Raw genomic sequence first — 27,703 nt, forward strand, 5'->3', positions numbered from 1 at the left:
AAAAGACACATCAGTGACATTTTGGGCCGAACGATTTTTTTTCTATCATACGTATGACACTTCTATGACGATAATTGTGACAAAACCCGGTATCATCATAGATGTGGTGGGCTCCTACTTCTATGACAAAAAATCATGAGAGAAATGGGCTTTTCGTCCTGGGAGGGCCGGAGACGCAGCTGCATGACATTCTTTGGGCCGTCCATGACGGAAAAAACCATGGTAGAAGCGAGGGCGAGGAAAATTTTGGGGAGTTCCCGGTTATGGTGGGTGGTCGGGGGCCGAGCGATGCGCGTTTCTCTCGTACACGTATGCGCGTGTGTGCGAGGCGTTGGCTCTAACTGAACCCGAGCGAGGCGTTGGGCTCTAACTGAACCCAAGCGATTGCACTGCAGGCTACACGTTACTGAACCCGAGCGATCGATTCCTTCACTACTACTACTAACTGAAGCCGATCAATGCTGCCTCTCTAGATGAACAGTGAGCGTTGCAGGAGGGGGGGGGTTGGATGAACAGTGAGCGTTGGGAGTGGATGAACAGGACCCGTGGCGTTGCCTCTGGATGAACATGACCCCGATCGATCGAGCCGGTTGGGGCTGGATGAACAGGACCCCGTGGAGGGCTGGATGAACAGGACGACCCCGTGGAGGGCTGGATGAACAGTAGACGGTAGAGGGATGGATGAATAGTAGCCCATGGAGGGGTGGTTGAACAGGAGCCCGTGGAGAGGGGTGGTTGAACAGTAGCTGGTGGAGTAGCGCGTGGTGGAGGCTAGATGAATAGGAGCCCCGTGGATGAACAGTCGCAGGTGGAGGCTGGAGGAGGTCGACGGTGGATGAACAATAGTCCGTGGAGGCTGGAGGAGGTCGGCAGTGGAGATGAACAATATCCCGTGGAGTCCCGTTTTGCGGTACGCCACACCCCTTCCAATGAACAGGACCCCCGTTTCGACCGTAGCGCTCCAACACAAGTCCGTTTTGTCTGTTTTGCAGTACGCCACACCCCTCCCGATCAACATGACCCCCATTTCGACCGTAGGAGGTCCGTTTCCTCCGTTTTGCGGTATGCCAGACCCCTCCCGATGAACAGGATCCTGTTTCGAACGTGGCCGGTCGAACACAAGGCTGTTTCCTCTGTTCTGCGGTACGCCAGGCCTCGTTTCCATCGCCTGTTTCGTCCAAGCCCTCTCGATGAACACGACCACACATTCCGTTCCGACCCAGCCGGTTGGCTCCCCATGAACACGATGACAACGTTGTTTCTCCGTTCTGACCCAGCCATGTACACGAGCCCTGGCCGTACGTATATATGCGCGAGTAGGCGTTCGAGACCCCGCCCGTATGTACACATACATGGCTGTATTTTCTTTCTTGCACCCTGGCCGCTGTACATACGTGTACATGCTACGTGCACGCCTCTACTATGACACGTGCGCGCCTCTACTACGACATGTGCGCGCCTCTACATCCACCAGTATGTACGTACACGTTCGCGATCAAAATGACAATGCTACGTACGCTTCGACCAGGTGGGTCCCGACTGTCACGCACTTCCTTGCGTGCGAAGATGTAGCTGGTGGGTCCTAGCAGTCAGGGGGGCGAATGATTTTTTTTTGCCCGGACGCACTTCCTTGTGTGCGAAGGTGTGGCTGGTGGGTCCCAGCAGTCAGGGGGCAAATTGTTTTTTTTTCCCGAATGCACTTCCTTGCATGCGAAGATGTAGCTGGTGGGTCCCAGCAGTCAAGGGGGCGAATCGTTTTTTTCGGATGCACTTCCTTGCGTGCGAAGATGTAGCTGGTGGGTCCCAGTAGTCAGGGGGCGAATCATTTTTTTCGCGAAATACGGTGGCCCGTCCGGTGGGTCCCTGCTGTCAGGTGGAGGAAAATTATTTTGCGCGTAATAAGGAGGCACTTCCGATGGTGTGGCGTGCCCAGCTATCAGCTTCTCCATGTACAGTCCACGTCCGATGGAAGTCGTTCCTTGACCATGTTGACCACACCGCGCCGAGAGCACCACGACGGTGGACGACGGCGAGGCCTAGGAAGGGGACGAAGCAGAGCCGGGGAAGACACGGCAGTGGATGCACACGCGGAGAGGAGTACGCGGGTTCACTGGTTCGGCTGCACTGCCGTCGCTGTAGAATAACAGGGGGTGTGGGTGAGTGGAGGGATGGCCTGTCCAGCAGTGGGAGTAGTAGGGGGCGGTGAGGCCTCCGCGGCAGCACAGCCGGCCACAAGAGGCAGGAGCAGGCGGCACGACCGGCGCTGCTTTGGGCGGCTGGAGCAAGAAGACCAGAGGTTGAAGAAGCATGACGGCCGTTGGATGGACATCGTACGGTCACTGCAGCTAGAATCATTTATATTGACTAAGTTGACAAAGCCCTTGGTACGTCAACTTATTAGGCCCACAGGTCAGCTTCCGAAACGGTGCGCCCCAGATGTCAGGAGGAGGAATCATTTTTTGGGTGGGTGAAGCTAGAATATCCGAGATTGAAGAAGAAGCACGGCATCCGTTGGATGGACATCCAACGGCCACTGCTGCTAGAACTTGTGTTGACTATAAGTTAACAAAGCCTTGCATACGCGTCAACTATGTTTTTTTAGGGGACGCGTCAACTTAGTAAGGCCAGAAGTGTGTGTCAGAGTACTTATAGCCCATTTGAGATTTGTAAGAATGTGCAGCCCATTTTTGAATTCTAATGGAATTTACTACAGCACATTTTAAGTGAATCCTTATTATAACATGCACACAATTTTGGGCACTTGTATTCGACTTAAGTCAGTGTGCCACCGTATCTCGTATACTTACTACTCCCTCCGTCTAGGTGTAATAAGTTACATTAGAAGGTGCAACGGGACCAAGGTGCGTGCGTGTGCGTGTATGCGTGTGTTTAACATCATGTGTGTGTTAGAGAGAGCGACAGATCGACCTACTCCTACAGAGAGATGGTGTGTAGTGTACGATTTTAGCCGCGAGAGTTGGTGCATCCTCTCGTTTGCGGGCGTGTCTGATAGGGACATGCGGACAGCTGCCACGCCTGCTCCTGACCAGCTTGACCCACCCAAAGCCCCTCCATCGCCCCCGCGCGCTTCCCGCCCGAAACGGTCAGCGCCGCTCCAAAGAATCGGTGCCGCATTCATACCCGGGCAGAGCGGACGCGACCTCTCACTGGCGCAAGAGTGATGGTTGCTTCGTCCGTCCAACTTACTGCTGGGTCTATGTGATTTGACGGCTCATTGGTCTTTATTACTAAGGTGGTAGGACTGCTGGATGTCCCACGCTTTCGGCGAAAGGAGGTACTACTAGATTACAATTTTCTCCATTCTTACACCAGAGGAGTGCAAGAGCAGTGAAAACACGCAAGCTCAGTGATTACATTGCCCACCTCACACTATCACCATATTTTCTGGACACCGTGCGGCACCTAACGCTTTACATAGTACTCCCTCCGTTCCTAAATATTACTAGATGAGTCCCCGCGCGTTGCTGTGGAACATCCGTATATCTCTCTGCGCAAAATTATCGATTTCATAGAACTAAAAAAAACTCTATAACCGCATGACAAATGTGGTAGCCAAACTAAATAAACTCCCATCATCATTTGGATCATCCCACGTAAGGAAAAAAGATCAGCCAACTGCTACTACATAATGGGATTAGATTTTTCTTTTTGACATGTTAATGGGACTTAAAAAGCTCACTTACATGCATGCTACTGGTGCATGCTTGCATGCAGACATATTGATGTGATTTAAAACCCACTCACATGCATGCCACGGTATTTCTGCATGCTTGCATGTGGCTTAGTGCAGAGCCTCTCAACGTCTAGATCAGACGACTATTATGGACTGATTTAGTTCATCTAACGGCTACATTAATTTTGATGATGTGGCTCAAGGAGAGGATAGAGAATTCCTAGTAGTGGGGGCTAGCTATGACTAGTAGATAAGTATTTGTAGAGATTCAACTAGGTGAACTACATACGGAACAAAATGAATGAATCTACACTTAAAATGCATCTATATACATCCGCATGTGGTTCATGGTGAAATCTCTACAAAGACTTATATTTAGGAACGGAGGAAGTACTAGTATAGTACGTACTGTAATTTATCAGCGAGATAAATTTGTACAATGCTATGAAGCTTCCAGCTTTTGTTACATGTATCTTGCGTCCAAGGTTGCCCATTGCAACATTTCATCAAATACGAAGGAGACTAACATGCATGCTATTGCATATCAATGATTGACAAATCATAGCCAATATGTACTCCCTCCGTTCCAAAATAAGTGTCTCAACTTTATGCAAACTTTAGTACAAAGTTGTACTACTACTAAAGTTGACACTTATTTTGGAACAGAGACAACTAAAGAAAAAAACGATCCATGCACTCCCTAGCCCTTGAACCGTAAACCCTAACCAGGCTTAAATTTGCTGGCAACATGGAGCTACCCAAGAAATGAAGTTTGCAACCCTATGACCATCCGATCATTTTGTTCAGTTTCACCAAAATCGAGATGAGCATCCCTGTGGCAAAGAAATTGAAGAAGCGTGATTAGAATAAGATTACTGGGACTAGTTGATTCACAAATATAGTACGTAGAAGCCAATAGAGGTATGTGCGGGGCAAAGAAGTAGAGAAATATCCACAGGGAGTGATGTGGTCAGCTGGAGCAGTGGTGCAAGCCGGCTGTAAAGGGAGTTGTACCTGAGGGATGTAGCTCAACCTTGAGGAGGGCGGTGGGAGGTGGCAACTGCCCACGTCACGACACTGAGCAAGGGATGAAGGCAACCTCGCCGGCTTTGTGAGAGAGAACGGCGGGGACCCCTGATCGGGACGTGCCGACAGTGGGTTTTCGCCATCGGCGACGGCGACCGCATCTACACTAAGCATCTACCCCTTCCCCCAGCGGACGTGATCCACCGGTATGTTAGAGATGTGGCCACAGTCGTTTTGTACGAGAGAGTGTGAAGAGAGCAACCCCAGCAAGCAACCGTGTAGGCTGGCCCGTCCTGACTATGTATATAGTGGAGCGGTTTCCTTTTCTCTCCATATGAACCTATCATATTGCGTACGTGCCACTGAAGAAAAAAAATCTTTATTTATAAATGACGCGGCACCTACTACTCGTTCTCCTATAACCTTGCGCTTGGCATCTCCAAAATATTAACCTTGCGATTGGCTCTTCGCCTCTTCGAGAAGTCGAGCAATAATGGTAGTGCAGTATATATCTTTCTGGCTATATGAGACCGAATGAATTGCTGCACGTCCACCACATGGGCGAGGGTCGAGGGGCGAGGGAGTGCTACATACAGAGCAAAATGAGTGAATCTACACTCTAAAATACGTCTATATACATCAGTGTTTGGAGTATGTACTAGTAGTTCATATTGAAATCTACTAAAGGACATATATATTCCAAACAATATGATATAATCTCTATAACCAAGGTATTAGTAGGGACGAGGAGTAAACGGAGGGAGTAGTAAATTTTTCTCCTCGTCCTGCGAGCCACCGCACGCATGGGCGAGGGAGCGGGCATAAGGCTGAGCAAGCTTCACCTCATCCTGTGAGCCACCGCGCCCGTGGGCGGGGGATACGGCGTACTAAGCAAGCTTCTCCTCGTTCTGCGAGTTGACGGGACACATCAAAATTACTCCAGTGTATAGAGCCTTGCCTCTAAGGTAGGCCCCACATGGTTTGCCTCTTTTTTTAATTTAACATAATGCGTCAAGTCGCAGTTTATTTGTTCACCCATGGTAGACGATCCTCCCTCCACCAAGTGGACAACCAGTACACATGCCAAATTACCACGTGGGCTGCCTTTTTCATACAGAAATGAGCTCCACCGTGTACCCGCACGGGCGTGGTTGGGAAAGAGACGGGAGTACGTGCGCTGTGCATGCACCTCTTCTCTTCATGCACGTCCCCCACCTACGTGGGTGTGTGTGAGAGATACAAACCGCGTTCATGAGTGTTTTTTGTTTTGGGGTGGGGTGGGGGTTGATTTCATGAATTATTTGTGGGAATACGTGTCGATGACATCTCAAACAAAATTTTGCATGCAATGTGTGTGAAATGGAGGCCTATCCATATCATATATAGAGGGCCGGGCAATCCATGAGAAGAGAGGGAGGGGTCATAGCTATCGATAGAGTCGAAGAGAGGATCAAGTGGGTGGGTGCTAGATTGATGAAGAGAGCCATCGAAATTGTGTGTGTGTGCAAGTCAAAGATATAGGGCGATTGGCCTACCGGAATGTTAGAGTGCACATGTCAAGTTTGTGTGTGGCAGGGAGACATGACTAGAGTGCTCGATGTATCGGTGTGTGTGTGGGGGGAGGGGGTGGGGGAGGGGTAGGCAGAGGCCTAACTATAGAGGTAGAACGACTTGTATATGTGTTGAGAAGGAGAGACCCAGCTATGTCTTGAGGGAGATCGGTCGACATCCATACATAACTGAAGGACGGGAAATATGATGGGACAGAGAGAGAGAGAGAGAGAGAGGAGAGAGAAAGAGAGGGAGGGAGAGGGGTAGAGTGCTGGATGGGTGATGGAGTTGCTTCTCGAAGATGGTGGGAGAGGCCTACTAGACAAACTGAGGGTGGAACGACAATGTTATCAATAAGAGTGGGGATGTGTTTCTGTGTGTGCATGTGCATGATAGATCTGTCGGGACGCATCCATGGATGATGAAGGGGAACCATGTGTTTAGTAAGCAAATCTAACTAGATCAGTAGATCAATTGTTTTTTATCGGAGGAAGGGAGAGAAACTAATGAGGTAGATCGATCGACGCATGTGAAAGTGCAACTATCCCTAGGTGGTTTTGGTAATTCATAACAACATATAGCTCATTGAGCTAATGCTATTCCAAGACTATTATTTCAGGAAAGCTCAATGAATGGCATGGCATGGATGATGAAAGTGGACCCCTCAAAATATCAAGGACAAAGGATTGGCTCAAGCTCAAAAGCTCAAGACTCTTCATCTTACATTTTAGTGATCCAAGATCACATTGAGTCTATAGGAAAAGCCAATACTATCAAGGAGGGATGAGGTGTTGCTTAATGAGCCTCTTGCTTCAAGTGCTTAGTGATATGCTCCAAATACCCTCAACTACTTTCTCACATCCTCATATGACCTAAACCTAAAGCCAAAATCGGTCACACCGATTCTTTCTATCCGGCGCCACTGAGTTCAGATGTCATAGCCACTGCCAAAAACCCTAGGCAAATCGGTCTCACCGATAGGGATCTCGGTCTCACCGAGATGGGATTGTAATCTCTCTGTTTCCCTTCTTAACGTTTCGGTCTAACCGAAGTGAGCGATCAGTCCCACCGAGATTGCAATGTAAACCCTCTGTTTCCCTTTTGTAACATTTCGGTCTCACCGAAAAGAGCAAATCGGTCCCAACGAGTTTACCTGACCAACTCTCTGGTTAGCTAATTACCAAAATCGGTCTCACCGAGTTTGTGTAATCGGTCTCACCGAGATTATGTTATGCCCTAACCCTAACCATATCGGTCCTACCGAGTTGCATGTTGGTCCCACCGAAAATCCTAACGGTCACTAGGTTTACTAAATCAGTCTGACCGAGTTTGTTGATTCGGTCCCACCGAGATTGGTAAATTGTGTGTAACGGTTAAATTTTGTGTGGAGGCTATATATACCCCTCCACCTCCTCTTCATTCGTGGAGAGAGCCATCAGAGCAAACCTACACTTCCAACTTACCAGTTTTGAGAGAGAACTACCTACTCATGTGTTGAGGCCAAGATATTCCATTCCTACCATATGAATCTTGATCTCTAGCCTTCCCCAAGTTCTTTCCACTCAAATCTTCTTTCCACCAGATCCAAATCCTATGAGAGAGAGTTGAGTGTTGGGGAGACTATCATTTGAAGCACAAGAGCAAGGAGTTCATCATCAACGCACCATTTGTTACTTCTTGGAGAGTGGTGTCTCCTAGATTGGCTAGGTGTCACTTGGGAGCCTCCGACAAGATTGTGGAGTTGAACCAAGGAGTTTGTAAGGGCAAGGAGATCGCCTACTTCGTGAAGATCTACCGCTAGTGAGGAAAGTCCTTCGTGGGCGACGGCCATGGTGGGATAGACAAGGTTGCTTCTTCATGGACCCTTCGTGGGTGGAGCCCTCCGTGGACTCGCGCAGCCGTTACCCTTCGTGGGTTGAAGTCCCCATCAACGTGGATGTACGATAGCACCACCTATCGGAACCATGCCAAAAACATCCGTGTCTCCAACTGCGTTTGAATCCTCCAAACCCTTCCCTTTACTTTCTTGCAAGTTGCATGCTTTAATTTCCGCTGCCTATATACTCTTTGCATGCTTGCTTGATTTGAGTGATGATTGCTTGACTTGTCCAAAGATTGCTAAAATCTGCCAAACTCTAAAATTGGGAAAGGTTAAGTTTTTAATTGGACAAGTAGTCTAATCACCCTCCTCTAGACATACTTCAAGGTCCTACAAGTGGTATCAGAGTCTTGGTCTCCATTTGCTTTGATCCCATAGCTTTTGGTGGTCATAGCCTTGGTTTCACAACCTAGGAGAGTATGGCGTCTAGCGAGGGAAATTATCACTAACTTTGCTAGTTGGAAACATAAGATGAAAATGCATATTCTCGGACATAACCCTGCCGTTTGGGCTATTATTTGTATTGGCTTGCAAGGTGAATTCTTTGATGGGAGAGAGCCGAACCGTGAAGCTAATGCGGAAGAATTTAAGATGCTGCAATACAATGCTCAAGCTTGTGATATCATCTTCAACAGATTGTGCCCCGAAGAATTCAACAAAATCAGCCGTCTTAAGAATGCAAAGGAAATTTGGGACACTTTGATTGATATGCATGAAGGTACCGACTCCGTCAAGAAATCCGAGTTGGATGTGCTCCAAAGTCAGCTTGACAAGTTCAAAATGAAGGATGGTGAAGGTGTCGCTGAAATGTACTCTAGGCTTGCTCTTATCACAAATGAGATTGCCGGCTTAGGGAGTGAAGAGATGACCGACAGATTCATCATCAAGAAGATCCTAAGAGCATTGGATGGAAAATATGATACCATGTGCACATGATTCAAATGATGCCCAATTACAAGAATCTCAAGCCAACGGAAGTCATTGGAAGAATTGTTGCTCATGAGATGTCACTTAAGGATAAGGAAGAACTTCACAACAAGTCAAGTGGTGCTTACAAAGCCTCATGTGAAGCCCCCACATCATCAAGTGAGAAACAAACCTTCAATGAAGAATTGAGATTAATGGTGAAGAACTTCAACAAATTCTACAAGAGTATAAGCAAAGAAAGAAGCTCTAAGTCAAGGTCCTACAATGACAAAACATCTTCCAGTCGAGAGCGAAATTGCTACAATTGTGGGAGACCCGGACACTATTCCAATGATTGTACGACACCCCACAAAAGAAGAGAAGATTCTCCTAAAAGAATAAGTAGAAGAGAAGAATCACCACCAAGAGAGAGAAGGAGTAGAGATGATCGTTATGAACGAAGACCCTCACGGAGAAGCAAGGATTCGGAAAGGAAGGACAAGTCATCAAGGAGCTACACAAAACGAAGACATCAAGCTCATGTTGGTGAATGGGTATCCGGCTTTGACTCCGACCATCACTCCGAGAGAAGCTATCACTCCGACTCTGAATATACTCAAGATGAAGGTGTTGCCAGTCTAGCACTTGTGTCAACCAACTCCTACGACATATTTGACTCACCAAATGAAGAAATTGGAAGATGCTTCATGGCCAAAGGTCAAAAGGTAACACATCCCGAGTATGTTGATTTCAATAGTGATGAAGATGACTTGCTAGGTGATGATGATTTACTTGTTGACAACTCTAGTGATGAATACTATGATGGAACGTCAATTAATCATGCTAAACAAGATAAAACGAATGACAATGATAAGGAGAAGAATGAGCTTCTAACTAAAGAACTAAACACTCTTAAGTTAGCTCATGAAACTATCTTCGAGAATCATCGAGAACTTTTAAGGGCTCATGAGAAGTTACGCTTTGAAAAGCTCAATCTTGAGCAAGACATGAGTTCTTAAAGGCAATCAATGATGATCTTCGCAAGAAAAGTTCTTCTTATATTGCCAAGTGTTTACTCTTATCCACTTACATGCCTCAAGTCAAGTCTAGTAACAAGAACAAGAAAGATTCTTCCTCTAGTAGTAACAATGATTATGCTAAATTAAATATTGTTGCTACTAGTACTTCTCTTGATTCCACTAATGATTCTCTTAGCCAAGTTACACTCGAGCAAGAAAATAGCTTATTGAAGGGAATTATAGAGAAAGGTGTATACAAGAGTCTTGCCGGGAGTAAGCAATTTGAGGAAATTGTATGCAAGCAAGGACGGCACCGGAAGAATCAAGGTGTTGGTTTTGAATGAAAGTTCAATGCCAATGGAGTTGAGTGAGGAGAAGATCAATACCCCAAGACGAAGTTTGTTCCTCAACAAGAGAAGTATGATCCTACTTCCTTCAAGGGAGCACAAACGCAAGATGATCTTCCACCACAAGACCATAAGAACAAAGGCAAGGACAAGCTTCAAGAGGAGATTGATGCATTTGAAGAAGCACCCAAGGCCTTGGTCAAGTGGGTTCCCAAGATTATGTCAAGTTCTACTTCATCAAGTACAACTACAACTCCAAGGATTCCCATCAAGATGATGTGGATCCCAAAGAAGAAGAACTAGAGAGTTCTTGATGGTGACTCCGCCAACATTCTTCACTCATATCATTATGGCAAGAACAAGTGCAATCAACTTCCACATCTTGCACTAGTTCAAGGAGTCACAAACCCTCATGTTGGTAAGGCAAGGGACAAGGTAACCAAATGATTTCATGGACATCATCTTGTGTGTGCATCACTCTATGTCTATGGATATTCTTGTTTTGTTCCTTGTGGGACTAACCCATGTAGGTATGTTGAAAGTGCAACTCACTCCAAAATATTGCTCCAAATGATCTACATCAACATTGAGCATTCACATCTTCAACACCTACATGAAGTCATCATCGACAAAACCCGAGGTTAGTTCATTCCTCTAAAAGGGGATCTCACATCTAGGGGGAGCTTAACTCTAAAAATTGAGTCAAAGCAACTCTAATGGTGTGAACACATCAATGCATTATGTAAACGTGGTAACCCCACTTGAGCTTAAACGATGAGTATGACCTATGATCAAATGTTCTCATTTGACTCCTAAGTCAATATACTCATATATAGATGACCTAGTCATCGCCAATTGTTTGATAGATGCTAGATTTGGTTGTGCATGCTTTGCCACATATTTCATTTGTCATTTTACTGTGTGAGCATGTTGGTTGCATATTTTACTCATTTGAGGACATCCACTTGTTGTTTTGATTGATTGGATTCTTTTTCTTTGGCCAAGTGGATGGACAAGAATGCCTAAGAACCTTCTCTAGCTATCTATGCTTTTCTCGTCTCAAACTCTATTCATGCTACATCGCAAAATTTGATCAAGTCAGATTCGAACCACTCTGTGTGAGGAGCACCCGGAGTTCCCGATTCGTCAGAGACTTAAACTTCCAAAACTTCTTTGTGATTCTCGGTCTGACCGATTCCTCCATTTCGGTCCCACCGAGATCACTAAGTCGATCTAGGTTTTCAATCTCGGTGCAACCGATTTGAACTTTTCGGTCCCACCGAGTTGCAGTAACTGTATACAATTATGCATCTCGGTGTCATCGAGTTGTTCCACTCGGTCACACGACATGGTCGGGCTATATATAGTCATGGGCAAAAATTTGGAAATTCCTCCAAACCCCTTTGCCCGCGCATTGCTCACTCTGCCTCCAGGGTCTCAGTATCGTCTCCTTGTCGCTAGCCGCCTCCTGTCGCTGGTCTCCGCCGCCGTCAACGGATTTCACCCCCGCCATTGCCGCCGTAGCGAGTTCATCGCCGAGCTAGGGTATAGACTCGATCACGGTGCTATCTTTGTCTGATTCCTAGCACATTGTGTTCATCATGTATCTTGCCACGATTGAAACACTCCTATCCAGTCAATATGATCCTTAGAATAGATGTGATTTAAGAATTTAGGGTTAGGTTTCCGCTGAAACCATCTCGGACCCACCGAGTTGAAAAACTCGGTCCCACCGATTTGGCTAACGCCATTGCACTAGTAACTCTTGGTCTGACCAAGAATTACAAATTGGTGTGAACGATTTTAGAACTTTGTGAAACCCTAGTAGTCTTGGTGCCATCGAACTGTGACTCGGTCTGACCGAGTTCACTAGTTTAGGTTCCAAAACTACTTCGGTATCACCGAGTTTGAAAGTCAGTAGATCCGAAATGCTTTCTGTGGAAACTAAAACTAAGTTTTTGAATCATTGTTTTGCAAAAATCTCTGCATTTTGTGATGCTCATCCATTCTATTTCATGTATAACTATTCACAGGGTCAGCAGTCAGTGATTTGCAGCATGTCATACCAAAGTGATAGTCAGAACAAGTCAGCAGAGCAGATTCACATGAGTGAGGGCACTAGTCCCTCTAGCAGCTCAGATGAAGGGAGCAGAAGCACTCCAAGCAACTTGCCCAAAGAAGCCACAAGAGCAAGAAGGAAGAGAACCTCAGACTCTGAGGATGAGGATTATGTGGCTGTTGAAGATGAGGCTACTTCCAAGAAGGTAGAGCTCAAAAAGGTGCACAACTCAACTGCAGTAAAGCCAGGCATGAAGATCAAAAGGCCAGCAGGAAGACAACCAATGTCCAAAGCCAGAGCATCAACTCAAGTACCTGAAAAGCCTGATCCCAAAGAGCTAGCTGCAGAAGGAAAGAAAAGGAAGGAAAGGGTCAAGAAGACCATGGCCAGAGTTGTTGGTCAACCTTCCATGATGGAAGAGGAAGAAGAGGTTGCTGCACCAGCACCCAAGACACAGAAGCTTATGGGTGATGCTATAAGATCAAGGGCTGCAACATCAAAGCCCAAAGAAGCACCCAAAGCTGCCCCCAAGCCCAAGAATGCACCAAAGAGGAATACCAGGAGTATTCCAGCTGCTGAGAAGAACAAGGCCCCAGTGCCTGAAGTTGCTGATGATGAAGAGGATGAAGGACAAGTCCTGAGGAAGCTAAAGCCCAAGATTCCAGACCACAAAGATGCTCATCCTGTGGCCGATGACATCAAAATCAGGAGAGACTCAGGGTTGAGGCTATGGAGGATGACAGATCCATATGCCACCAGGAGAAGGACTGCTGTTGATTACAGGTTCCATACAAAGGAACATCAGGACTTCTATGAGACAATCTTGTTGGACAAGAAGCCCATAGTGTGTGATATGAGGTGGGTCGACTGGACCTACATGAAGGAGAATGAGGAACACTATCCTGGAGTGTATGACAGTTTTGAAGCTTGTGGAGTTGCAGATTTTGTTGGGCAGAAGCTCACCAACTGGAATGATGAACTCATTATGCAATTCTACTCCACAACACACTTCTATCCAGATGGCAGGATAGTGTGGATGTCAGAAGGAACGAGGTACCAGTCAACCATAGAAGAATGGGCTAGCCCGATCAATGCCCCCAAGGAGAGTGAAGATGACTTGGATGTCTATGCCAAGAAGAAAATGGGACACAATACTATGACACATATGTACAAGGAGATCCCAGATAAAGCTCTAGAGACTTTCTCGTTTGGATCAGTCCACTTTCTTCTGTCAGGGCTGCCTACGATCAACTGGATCCTAAGGCACACTCTTTTGCCCAAGTCAGGTGACCACAACATGATTAGAGGGCATGCTATCAACTTGCTGCATATATTTGATGTGCCACAGAAATTCAAAGTCATGAGCCTTATGGTTGAGACCATTAAGAGAACTGCAGCAGACCAGAAGAGAAGTTGTGGATATGCCCCATAGATTCAGGAGTTGATAAACTCAAAGATGGGCACAGACAAATATCTGTTGGATAAGGAACATTTTGCTCTTTATCCAGACTTTGAGGACAATCAAGTTGTCATGACTGAGAATGAACCATCATCAGTGCAAGCTCAAGAGAAGAAGGAGAAGGCAAGGAAAGAGAAGGCTGCCAAGATGCCAACTCAAGAGGAGGCATCTGAGTATTTCTTGAAGAACAAACAGGAGCAGCTTGGTTACTTGATAGCATCAACACTGAGGATTGAGAAGGGGTTGGCCACCCTAACTCAAAACTAGGAGAGCCTGGAAAGAATCATGGAACAAAAATTCTATGATCTTGATGTCAAAGTAACTAAGATTCAGTTAGTTGTGGAGCAGCTTCAGGAAGACATGTAGGAGAGGAAGGGCAAGACAACCACTGATGCATTTGCCAGAGTGCCTAGAGCTCAGAGGTTAGCTGCCGTGCCTGTGACAGACACTAGAGCCACATCATCTGCACCAGCAACAGCTTCTACAGCTCCAGGACAACCAACTCCAGCACCAACTGCTCCAGCTCCCTCTACATCAACTGAAGCCTTCGTCCAAGGAGCCGTCTCTACACCACCACCACCTGAAGACCAAGCCTGAGAGTCGATCTAGCACTATGCATTTTTTATGAACTTTTTGGCAACTTGTTGCCAAAGGGGGAGAAAAATGTATAGATCATAGGCTTCGAGAGAGAGAGAGAGAGAGTATTGTTTTTTTGTTCTCTCTTGCTTTGGTGGTTAAACTTTGTTTGCTTTTGATTGCTTGAGATACTATGCAATTACCTGTGAGACATTGCTGATCATGTGTTTGATCATAAGCTACACTTATGCCTGTTTGATGATATTATCTTACCTATCCTTATATGATCAATCACTTTGCTTGGTGATGAGTGCATGTATTCAATCTTTATTATTTTGAGCGCTCCACCAAGATGTATGTGACATGGAAGAGTAACCCGTGAGCCTAATTCCTTGTGCATTTGCAGTCCAAAGCAAATTTTAAACTATGCACAAATTTAGGGGGAGCTCTTGCTTATCACATACTTCTCAAAGCAATGATGTTTTACAATCTTATTATTTATTGTCGAAGCTTTGATCTATATGTTGTCATCAATTACCAAAAACGGGGAGATTGAAAGTGCAACTATCCCTAGGTGGTTTTGGTAATTCATAACAACATATAGCTCATTGAGCTAATGCTATTCCAAGACTATTATTTTAGGAAAGCTCAATGAATGGCATGGCATGGATGATGAAAGTGGACCCCTCAAAATATCAAGGACAAAGGATTGGCTCAAGCTCAAAAGCTCAAGACTCTTCATTTTACATTTTAGTGATCCAAGATCACATTGAGTCTATAGGAAAAGCCAATACTATCAAGGAGGGATGAGGTGTTGCTTAATGAGCTTCTTGCTTCAAGTGCTTAGTGATATGCTCCAAATACCCTCAACTACTTACTCACATCCTCATATGACCTAAACCTAAAGCCAAAATCAGTCACACCGATTCTTTCTATCCGGCACCACCGAGTTCAGATGTCATAGCCACTGCCATAAACCCTAGGCAAATCGGTCTCACCGATAGGGATCTCGGTCTCACCGAGATGGGATTGTAATCTCTCTGTTTCCCTTCTTAATGTTTCGGTCTAACCAAAGTGAGCGATCGGTCCCACCAAGATTGCAATGTAAACCCTCTGTTTCCCTTTTGTAACATTTCGGTCTCACCGAAAAGAGCAAATCGGTCCCACCGAGTTTACCTGACCAACTCTCTGGTTAGCTAATTACCAAAATCGGTCTCACCGAGTTTGTGTAATCGTTCTCACTGAGATTACGTTATGCCCTAACCCTAACCATATTGGTCCTACCGAGTTGCATGTCGGTCCCACCGAAAATCCTAACGGTCACTAGGTTTACTAAATCGGTCTGACCGAGTTTGTTGATTCGGTCCCACCGAGATTGGTAAATTGTGTGTAACGGTTAGATTTTGTGTGGAGGCTATATATACCCCTCCACCTCCTCTTCATTCGTGGAGAGAGCCATCAGAACAAACCTACACTTCCAACTTACCAGTTCTGAGAGAGAACTACCTACTCATGTGTTGAGGCCAAGGTATTCCATTCCTACCATATGAATCTTGATCTCTAGCCTTCCCCAAGTTGCTTTCCACTAAAATCTTCTTTCCACTAGATCCAAATCCTATGAGAGAGAGTTGAGTGTTGGGGAGACTATCATTTGAAGCACAAGAGCAAGGAGTTCATCATCAACGCACCATTTGTTACTTCTTGGAGAGTGGTGTCTCCTAGATTGGCTAGGTGTCACTTGGGAGCCTCTGACAAGATTGTGGAGTTGAACCAAGGAGTTTGTAAGGGCAAGGAGATCGCCTACTTCGTGAAGATCTACCGCTAGTGAGGCAAGTCCTTCATGGGAGACGGCCATGGTGGGATAGACAAGGTTGCTTCTTTGTGGACCCTTCGTGGGTGGAGCCCTCCGTGGACTCTCGCAGCCGTTACCCTTCGTGGGTTGAAGTCTCCATCAACGTGGATGTACGATAGCACCACCTATGGGAACCACGCCAAAAACATCCGTGTCTCCAACTGCGTTTGAATCCTCCAAACCCTTCCCTTTACTTTCTTGCAAGTTGCATGCTTTAATTTCCGCTGTCTATATACTCTTTGCATGCTTGCTTGATTTGAGTGATGATTGCTTGACTTGTCAAAGATTGCTAAAGTCTGCCAAACTCTAAAATTGGAAAAAGGTTAAGTTTTTATTTGGACAAGTAGTCTAATCACCCCCCTCTAGACATACTTCAAGGTCCTGCAACGTGGGTAAAAGCGAGTTATAAGGACCTATCTAGCTATATGTATAGCGAGAGATCGGTCGGTGTACGTGCATTTGTTAGAGGCAAATAAGGCCCAATGAGACGGATATAGAGAGAATGGAGCTAGGAGGTGGTGCGAGAGGCCCGTCTACTAGCTAGATAGGGGGAGGAGTGTGCGGTTGTGAGATCGATGAAAAGAGGGGCGAGAGTTTACACGTGTGTGTGACCGTATGAGAGACACGAGGCAAGGACACATAAAGGAGGAGATTGAAGGTGTGTGTGTATGTTGTAGGCAGGCATCGCTGGAGAGGTTTATCGACCGGTGTGTGCCGAAAAGGAGTTGTGGAGACTCTGGGAGAACGACCTAAAGAAAAAAATGAATGTGCCCGGTGGATAAAATGTCGAGGGAGGGGGAGGGCGAGGAGGGCGTGTGCATGCACGAGAGAAAGTTAGTGGTAGCTACAAAGGTTAGAGGATTGTGTGGGTGTAAGAGACTAACAAAGATCATAATTTGATATGAAAGCGGATTCATATATTTGACTAGGAGATCATAGTGTTTTAACCATATACATGCATGAATATAGTGGTGATACACGTGCTGTGCACATGTTATACCATGATGTGATAATGCATGGCGTTTGCAACTCACAGCTAAATGCCGAACAATCTAAACCATACTATACATCAAACAATCTCACATTTTATTTGAATTTGTGATAATGTGTGGCGTTTGCAGCTTACAAATAAATATCGAACAATCTAAACAATACTATATATCAAACATTCTCACATTTTATTTGAATTTGTGGTAATGTGTGGTGTTTGCAACTCACATCTAAATACTTGTAGGCATAGGGGGCGGGGCACATAATGTGATAAACACATTATACATATGAGACATGGTTTAGATTATGAAGATATAGCCAGAGCTAGAAATGTAGTGTGATTTGAAATCAAAATAAAGTGGATTCAAAAAATCGAGTTCGAGTTCATATAGTACACATAGTTCATATGTAACCCGAGACTAATCATGTGGCGTGCTGTGAAGATAATACACAAACGATGGTTTAACTTGACAATAATGATGATTGTAGATCTTATTAAAACAGAGAAATGAATTCAAATGCTTTGACTTCACAACAATCATTACTGTAGATCTTATTCAAATAGGGAAACAAATTCAAATTTAGTTCATATTGAAGCGGTAGTATATACGTTTGGAATGCACTAAAACATTCATTTGAGTAGTAGGTTGCATGCATTATACACGTAGCGAAATATTTTAATTGAACATAACATGAATTCAGAGTTTTGAGTGACATTTGTAGTGCGCATTGATTTGGTACAGTATGTTGGAAATATGCCCTAGAGGCAATAATAAATTAGTTATTATTATATTTCCTTGTTCATGATAATCGTTTATTATCCATGCTATAATTGTATTGATAGGAAACTCAGATACATGTGTGGGTACATAGACAACACCATGTCCCTAGTAAGCCTCTAGTTGACTAGCTCGTTGATCAATAGATGGTTACCGTTTCCTGACCATGGACATTGGATGTCATTGATAACGGGATCACATCATTAGGAGAATGATGTGATGGACAAGACCCAATCCTAAGCCTAGCACAGATCGTGTAGTTCGTATGCTAAAGCTTTTCTAATGTCAAGTATCTTTTCCTTAGACCATGAGATTGTGCAACTCCCGGATACCGTAGGAATGCTTTGGGTGTACCAAACGTCACAACGTAACTGGGTGGCTATAAAGGTGTATTACAGGTATCTCCCAAAGTGTCTGTTGGGTTGGCACGAATCGAGACTGGGATTTGTCACTCCGTGAAAACGGAGAGGTATCTCTGGGCCCACTCGGTAGGACATCATCATAATGTGCACAATGTGATCAAGGAGTTGATCACGGGATGATGTGTTACAGAACGAGTAAAGAGACTTGCCGGTAACGAGATTGAACAAGGTATCGGTATACCGACGATCGAATCTCGGGCAAGTACAATACCGCTAGACAAAGGGAATTGTATACGGGATCGATTGAGTCCTTGACATCGTGGTTCATCCGATGAGATCATCGTGGAACATGTGGGAGCCAACATGGGTATCCAGATCCCGCTGTTGGTTATTGATCGGAGAACGTCTCGGTCATGTCTACATGTCTCCCGAACCCGTAGGGTCTACACACTTAAGGTTCGATGACGCTAGGGTTATAAAGGAAGTTTGTATGTGGTTACCAAATGTTGTTTGGAGTCCCGGATGAGATCTCGGACGTCACGAGGAGTTCCGGAATGGTCCGGAGGTAAAGATTTATATATGGGAAGTCCTGTTTTGGTTACCGGAAAAGTTTCGGGCGATATCGGTAATGTACCGGGACCACCGGGAGGGTCCCGGGGGTCCACCAAGTGGGGCCACCTGCCCCAGAAGGCTGCGTGGGCCAAGTGTGGGAGGGGACCAGCCCCTAGGTGGGCTGGTGCGCCCCCCACAAGGGGCCCAAGGTGCAAGGGAGAGTGGGAGGGGGCAAACCCTAGTCCAGATGGGCCTTAAGGCCCACCTAGTGGGCGCCTCCCCCTCTCTCCCCTCTTGGCCGCCTCCCCGTTTTCCCATCTACGCACCCTCCTCCCTCTCCCCTATATATATTGAGGCATGGGGCTGCCCATAACACGTGATCTGATCTCTGCCTGTTGGTGCAGCCCTCCCTCTCTTTCTCCTCATATCTCGCGGTGCTTGGCGTAGCCCTGCAGGATTGCCACGCTCCTCCATCACCACCACGCCATTGTGTTGCTGCTGGATGGAGTCTTCCTCAACCTCTCCCTCTCTCCTTGCTGGATCAAGGCGTGGGAGACGTCACCGGGCTGTACGTGTGTTGAACGCGGAGGTGCCGTCCGTTCGGCACTAGGATCTCCGGTGATTTGGATCACGACGAGTACGACTCCTTCAACCCTGTTCTCTTGAATGCTTCCGCTTAGCGATCTACAAGGGTATGTAGATGCACTCTCCTTCCCCTCGTTGCTGGTTTCTCCATAGATAGATCTTGGTGACTCGTAGGAAAATTTTGAATTTCTGCTACGTTCCCCAACAGTGGCATCATGAGCTAGGTCTATTGCGTAGATTCTTTGCACGAGTAGAACACAAAGTGGCGTTGATTTTGTTCAATATGCTTACCGTTACTAGTCCAATCTTGTTTCGACGGTATTGTGGGATGAAGCGGCCCGGACCGACCTTACACGTACTCTTACGTGAGACAGGTTCCACCGACTGACATGCACTTGGTGCATAAGGTGGCTAGCGGGTGCCAGTCTCTCCCACTTTAGTCGGAACGGATTCAATGAAAAGGGTCCTTATGAAGGGTAAATAGTAATTGGCATATCACGTTGTGGTTTTGCGTAGGTAAGAAACGTTCTTGCTAGAATCCCATAGCAGCCACGTAAAACATGCAAACAACAATTAGAGGACGTCTAACTTGTTTTTGCAGGGTATGCTATGTGATGTGATATGGCCAAGAAGAATGTGATGAATGATATGTGATGTATGAGATTGATCATGTTCTTGTAATAGGATTCACGACTTGCATGTCGATGAGTATGACAACCGGCAGGAGCCATAGGAGTTGTCTTAAATTTATTGTATGACCTGCATGTCATTGAACAACGCCATGTAATTACTTTACTTTATTGCTAACCTGTAGCCATAGTAGTAGAAGTAATAGTTGGCAAGACAACTTCATGAAGACACGATGATGGAGATCATGATGATGGAGATCATGGTGTCATGCCGGTGACGATGATGATCATGGAGCCCCGAAGATGGAGATCAATGGAGCTATATGATATTGGCCATATCATGTCACTACTATATAATTGTATGTGATGTTTATTATGTTTATGCATCTTGTTTTCTTAGAATCACGGTAGTAAATAAGATGATCCCTTACACCAATTTCAAGAAGTGTTCTCCCCTAACTGTGCACCGTTGCTAAAGTTCGTCGCTTCGAAGCACCACATGATGATCGGGTGTGATAGATTCTTACGTTCACATACAACGGGTGTAAGACAGATTTACACATGCAATACACTTAGGGTTAACTTGACGAGCCTAGCATGTACAGACATGGCCTCGGAACACGGAGACCGAAAGGTCGAGCATGAGTCGTATAGTAGATACGATCAACATGAAGATGTTAACCGATGATGACTAGTCCGTCTCACGTGATGATCGGACACGGCCTAGTTGACTCGGATCATGTAATCACTTAGATGACCAGAGGGATGTCTATCTGAGTGGGAGTTCATAAGATGAACTTAATTATCCTGAACATAGTCAAAAGATCTTTGCAAATTATGTCGTAAGCTCGCGCTTTAGTTCCACTTTTTAGATATGTTCCTAGAGAAAATATAGTTGAAAGTTGATAGTAGCGATTATGCGATCAGTAGAAAGCTTATGTCCTTAATGCACCGCTCAGTGTGCTAAACCCCAAACGTCGTTTGTGGATGTTGCGAACATCGGACATACACGTTTTGATAACTACGTGATAGTTCAGTTAAACGGTTTAGAGTTGAGGCACCAAAGACGTTTTCGAAATGTCGCAGAACATATGAGATGTTTCGAGGGCTGAAATTGGGATTTCAGGATCGTGCCCATGTCAAGAGGTATGAGACCTCCGATGATTTTCTTAGCCTGCAAACTAAGGGAGAAAACCTCAATCGTTGAGCTTGTGCTCAGATGGTCTGAGTACAACAATCACTTTAATCGAGTGGGAGTTGATCTTCCAGATGAGATGGTGATGTTTCTCCAAAGTCATTGCCACCAAGCGGCTAGAGCTTTGTGATGAACTATAACATATCAGGGATAGATATGATGATCCCTGAGGTATTCATGATGTTTGACACCGCGAAAGTAGAAATCAAGAAGGAGCATCAATTGTTGATGGTTGGTGAAACCACTAGTTTCAAGAAGGGCAAGGGCAAGAAGGGATACTTCATGAAACGGCAAATCAGCTGCTGCTCTAGTGAAGAAACCCAAGGTTGAACCCAAACCCGAGACTAAGTGCTTCTGTAATAAGGGGAACAACCACTGGAGCAGAATTACCCTAGATACTTGGTAGATGATAAGGCTGGCAAGGTCGATAGAAGTATGTTGGATATACATTATGTTAATGTGTATTTTACTAGTACTCCTAGTAGCACCAGGGTATTAAGATACCAGTTCAGTTGCTAAGTGTTAGTAACTCGAAATAAAAGAGCTACGGAATAAACGGAGACTAGCTAAAGGTGAGCTGACGATATGTGTTGGAAGTGTTTCCAAGTTTGATGTGATCAAACATTGCACGCTCCCTCTACCATCAAGATTAGTATTAAACCTGAATAATTGTCATTTGGTGTTTGCGTTGAGCATAGACATGATTGGATTATGTCCATCGCAATACGGTTATTCATTTAAGGATAATAATGGTTACTCTATTTATTTGAATAATACCTTCAATGGTCTTGCACCTAAAGGAATGGTTTATTGAATCTCGATCGTAGTGATACACATTTTCATGCCAAAAGATAGTAATGATAGTACCACCTACTTGTGGCACTGCCACGTAAGTCATATCGGTATAAAATGCATGAAGAAGCTCCATGTTGATGGATCTTTGGACTCACTCATTTTTGAAAAGTTTGAGACATGCGAACCATGTCTATTGGTGTATATGCATGAAGAAACTCCATGCAAATGGACCGTTTGAACTCACTTGATTTTGAATCACTTGAGACATGCAAATCATACCACATGGGCAAGATGACTAAAAGCCTCGTTTTAGTAAGACGGAACAAGATAGCAACTCGTTGGAAGTAACACATTTTGATGTGTGCAGTCCAATGAGTGCTGAGGCATGCAATGAATATCGTTATGTTCTTACTTCACAGATGATTCGAGTAGATGTTGAGAATATTTTCTTGATGAAACACAAGTCTGAATTATTGAATGGTTCAAGTAATTTCAGAGTGAAGTAGAAGATCATCGTGACAAGAGGATAAAATGTCTATGATAAGATCATAGAGATGAGTATCTGAGTTACGAGCTTTGGCACGCAATTAAGACATTGTGAAAATTGTTTCACAATTAATACCGCCTGGAACACCATAGTGTGATGGTGTGTCCGAACATCATAGTTGCACCCTATTGGATATGGTGGGTACCATGATGTCTCTTATCAAATTACCACTATCGTTCATGGGTTAGGCATTAGAGACATCCGCACTCACTTTAATAGGGTACCACGTAATTCCGTTGAGATGACACCGGTTTAGAGAAACCTATGCTGTCATTTCTTAAAGGTTTGGGGCTGCGACGCTTATGTGAAAAAGTTTCAGGTTGATAAGCTCGAACCCAAAGCGGATAAAATGCATCTTCATAGGACACCCAAAACAGTTGGGTATACCTCCTAATTCAGATCCGAAAGCAATATGGATTGTTTCTTGAATCGGGTCCTTTCCCGAGGAAAGGTTTCTCTCGAAAAGTTGAGTGGGAGGATGGTGGAGACTAGATGTGGTTATTGAACCGTCACTTCAACCAGTGTGTATCAGGGCACAGGAAGTTGTTCATGTGGCACCCACACCAATTGAAGTAGAAGCTTATGATAGTCATCATGAAGTTTCGGATCAAGTCACTGCCGTACCTCGTAGGGTGACAAGGATGCGTACTACTTCAGAGTGGTACGGTGATCCTGTCTTGAAGGTCATGTTGCTAGACAACAATGAACCTACGAGCTATGGAGAAGCGATGGTGGGCCCAAATTCCGACAAATGGTTAGAAACCATGAAATCCGAGATCGGATCCATGTATCATAACAAAGCATGGACTTTGGTGGACTTTCCCGATGATCGGCAAGCCATTAAGATAAATGGATCTTTAAGAAGAAGACGGACGTGGACGGTAATGTCACCGTCTATGAAGCTCGACTTGTGGTGAAAGTTTTTTTTCACAAGTTCAAGGAGTTGACTACGATGAGATTTTCTCATCCGTAGCGATGCTTAAGTCCATCGGATTCATGTTAGCATTAGCTGCATTTATGAAATCTGGCAGATGGATGTCAAAACGAGTTTCCTTACTAGTTTTCGTAAGGAAAGGTTGTATGTAATACAATCAGAAAAGTTTTTGTCGATCCTAAGGATGTTAAAAGTTATGCTGGCTCCAGCGATCCTTCTAAGGACTGGAGTAAGCATCTCGGAGTTGGAATGTGCGCTTTGATGAGATGATCAAAGATTTTGGGCTTATACAAAGTTTGTGAGAAACTTGTATTTCCAAAGAAGTGAGTGGGAGCACTATACAATTTCTGATGAGTATATGTTGTTGACATATTGATGATCAGAAATGATGTAGAATTTCTAGAAAGCATAAAGGGTTATTTGAAAGGTGTTTTTCAATAGAAAACCTGGATTAAGCTACTTGAACATTGAGCATCAAGATCTATGAGGATAGATCAAAACGCTTAATGGTACTTTCAAATGAGCATATACCTTGACATGATCTTGAAGGTGTTCAAGATGGATCAGTCAAAGAAGGAGTTCTTGCCTGAGATGTAAGGTATGAAGTTAAGACTTAAAGCTCGACCACAGCAGAAAAGAGAGAAAGGACGAAGGCCGTCCCCTATGCTTCAGACGTAGGCTCTATAGTATGCTATGCTGTGTACCGCACCAGAAGTGTGCCTTGCCATGAGTCAGTCAAGGGGTACAAGAATGATCCAGGAATGGATCATTGGACAGCGGTCAAAATTGTCCTTGGAGTAAATAAGGATGTGTTACTCGATTATGGAGGTGATAAAGAGTTCGGCGTAAAGGGTTACGTCGATGCAAGATTTAACACCTATCCGAGTGACTCTGAGTAGCAAACCGGATACGTATAGTGGAGCAACCATTTGGAATAGCTCCAAATAGAGCGTGGTAGCTGCATCTAGGAGATGACATAGAGATTTGTAAAGCACACACGGATCTGAAAGATTCAGACCCGTTGACTAATAACCTATCTCACAAGCATAACATGATCAAACCTGAGAACTCATTGAGTGTTAATCACATGATGATGTGAACTAGTTTACAGACACTAGTAAACTCTTGGATGTTGGTCACATGGCGATGCGACCTATCAGCGTTAATCACATGACGATGTGAACTAGATTATCGACTCTAGTGCAAGTGGGAGACTGTTGGAAATATGCCCTAGAGGCAATAATAAATTAGTTATTATTATATTTCCTTGTTCATGATAATTGTTTATTATCCATGCTATAATTGTATTGATAGGAAACTCAGATACATGTGTGGGTACATAGACAACACCATGTCCCTAGTAAGCCTCTAGTTGACTAGCTCGTTGATCAATAGATGGTTACGGTTTCCTGACCATGGACATTGGATGTCATTGATAACGGGATCACATCATTAGGAGAATGATGTGATGGACAAGACCCAATCCTAAGCCTAGCACAGATCGTGTAGTTCGTATGCTAAAGCTTTTCTAATGTCAAGTATCTTTTCCTTAGACCATGAGATTGTGCAACTCCCGGATACCGTAGGAATGCTTTGGGTATACCAAACGTCACAACGTAACTGGGTGGCTATAAAGGTGCATTACAGGTATCTCCCAAAGTGTCTGTTGGGTTGGCACGAATGGAGACTGGGATTTGTCACTCCGTGAAAACGGAGAGGTATCTCTGGGCCCACTCGGTAGGACATCATCATAATGTGCACAATGTGATCAAGGAGTTGATCACGGGATGATGTGTTACGGAACGAGTAAAGAGACTTGCCGGTAACGAGATTGAACAAGGTATCGGTATACCGACGATCGAATCTCGGGCAAGTACAATACCGCTAGACAAAGGGAATTGTATACGGGATCGATTGAGTTCTTGACATCGTGGTTCATCCGATGAGATCATCGTGGAACATGTGGGAGCCAACATGGGTATCCAGATCCCGCTGTTGGTTATTGACCGGAGAACGTCTCGGTCATGTCTACATGTCTCCCGAACCCGTAGGGTCTACACACTTAAGGTTCAATGACGCTAGGGTTATAAAGGAAGTTTGTATGTGGTTACCGAATGTTGTTCGGAGTCCCGGATGAGATCCCGAACGTCACGAGGAGTTCCGGAATGGTCCGGAGGTAAAGATTTATATATGGGAAGTCCTGTTTTGGTTACTGGAAAAGTTTCGAGCGATATCGGTAATGTACCGGGACCACCGGGAGGGTCCCGGGGATCCACCAAGTGGGGCCACCTGCCCCAGAAGGCTGCGTGGGCCAAGTGTGGGAGGGGACCAGCCCCTAGGTGGGCTGGTGTGCCCCCCACAAGGGGCCCAAGGTGCAAGGGAGAGTGGGAGGGGGCAAACCCTAGTCCAGATGGGCCTTAAGGCCCACCTAGTGGGCGCCTCCCCCTCTCTCCCCTCTTGGCCGCCTCCCCCTTTTCCCATCTTGGGCTGCTGCCCCTCTAGGGGTGGGAACCCTAGAGGGGGCGCACCCTCCTCCCTCTCCCCTATATATATTGAGGCATGGGGCTGCCCATAACACGTGATCTGATCTCTGCCTGTTGGTGCAGCCCTCCCTCTCTTTCTCCTCATATCTCGCGGTGCTTGGCGTAGCCCTGCAGGATTGCCACGCTCCTCCGTCACCACCACACCATTGTGTTGCTGCTGGATGGAGTCTTCCTCAACCTCTCCCTCTCTCCTTGCTGGATCAAGGCGTGGGAGACGTCACCGGGCTGTATGTGTGTTGAACGCGGAGGTGCCGTCCGTTCGGCACTAGGATCTCCGGTGATTTGGATCACGACGAGTACGACTCCTTCAACCCCGTTCTCTTGAACGCTTCCGCTTAGCGATCTACAAGGGTATGTAGATGCACTCTCCTTCCCCTCGTTGCTGGTTTCTCCATAGATAGATCTTGGTGACTCGTAGGAAAATTTTGAATTTCTGTTACGTTCTCCAACACAGTACACGTTAGGCTTGTCCGGAAATTTCAACCCGCGCCTTGTTAGCCTGAAATATTTAAGATATATCTTTGTCTCGTCGTGCTCCACAACTCCCTCCATCTCAACCCGCGCATTGCTATTCCGAAATTATAACGCGCGTGAAAACTCCCACCTCCTGTGAAATCCCGACACGCGAAATGCCCGTGGTACCGCTGAACCAAAAGAAGCGCCTCAAATCGGTGGGGGTACTTTCGTAACTTACCCCACATTTCGGACAAGCGCGTCCCTAAGCCATGGTTCCCCACTGCCATCCCATCCGCCCACCCATTCATACACCGAGGCCGTGAAAACCCGTGACGAAGCCCCACACCTTGCTCCGTCCGCCACCCAGCCGGAGCCTCTTCCCGACGATGTCGTCCACAGCAACACCTCGACGTCCCTCATCCACCCTACCAGATGAGGATCCGTTGTCGATCTTGTGATCCCGCCAGTTCAGCCACCCCGTCCTCGACCTCCAAGGAGCTGCCCCAACGTTCGCCTCGTCTTTCACGCCACCTCCATTCCTACACGGTCATCTTCACCTGCACCATCGGAAGAGCATCCTCATCGTCGTTTCCTCGGATGAAGTTGCGGCCTAATCGGTGCCACCAAAGAGGTTGTACACTAATCGCCGCATTTTCTTCTTGATTCGATCTCACGGTGCTGCCGGCGCTCGGCCCCGAGCCGACACGGCGCGGCTCCATGCAAGGCGGCGTCGCCGCCCACTTCCTCCACAACATCGCTCCCTCAGCGGCGACGTCCACATTAGTAGGAGCTGCTGCTGCTTTAGCTCTCGCTCGCGCTGCTGCTTTGCTCTTGCTCTCGGTCCCCTGCCTAGTCTGCTCTTGCTATTGCTATTGCTCTTGCTCGCGCTGCTGCTATCGCTCTTGCTCTTGCTTGCAATGCTGCTCCGATTTAGGTACACTTCAGTCGACTGAATCGACTTTTGGGTC

Source organism: Triticum dicoccoides, chromosome 1B (genome assembly GCF_002162155.2).
Source record: "Triticum dicoccoides isolate Atlit2015 ecotype Zavitan chromosome 1B, WEW_v2.0, whole genome shotgun sequence".
Classification (NCBI taxonomy): domain Eukaryota; kingdom Viridiplantae; phylum Streptophyta; class Magnoliopsida; order Poales; family Poaceae; genus Triticum; species Triticum dicoccoides.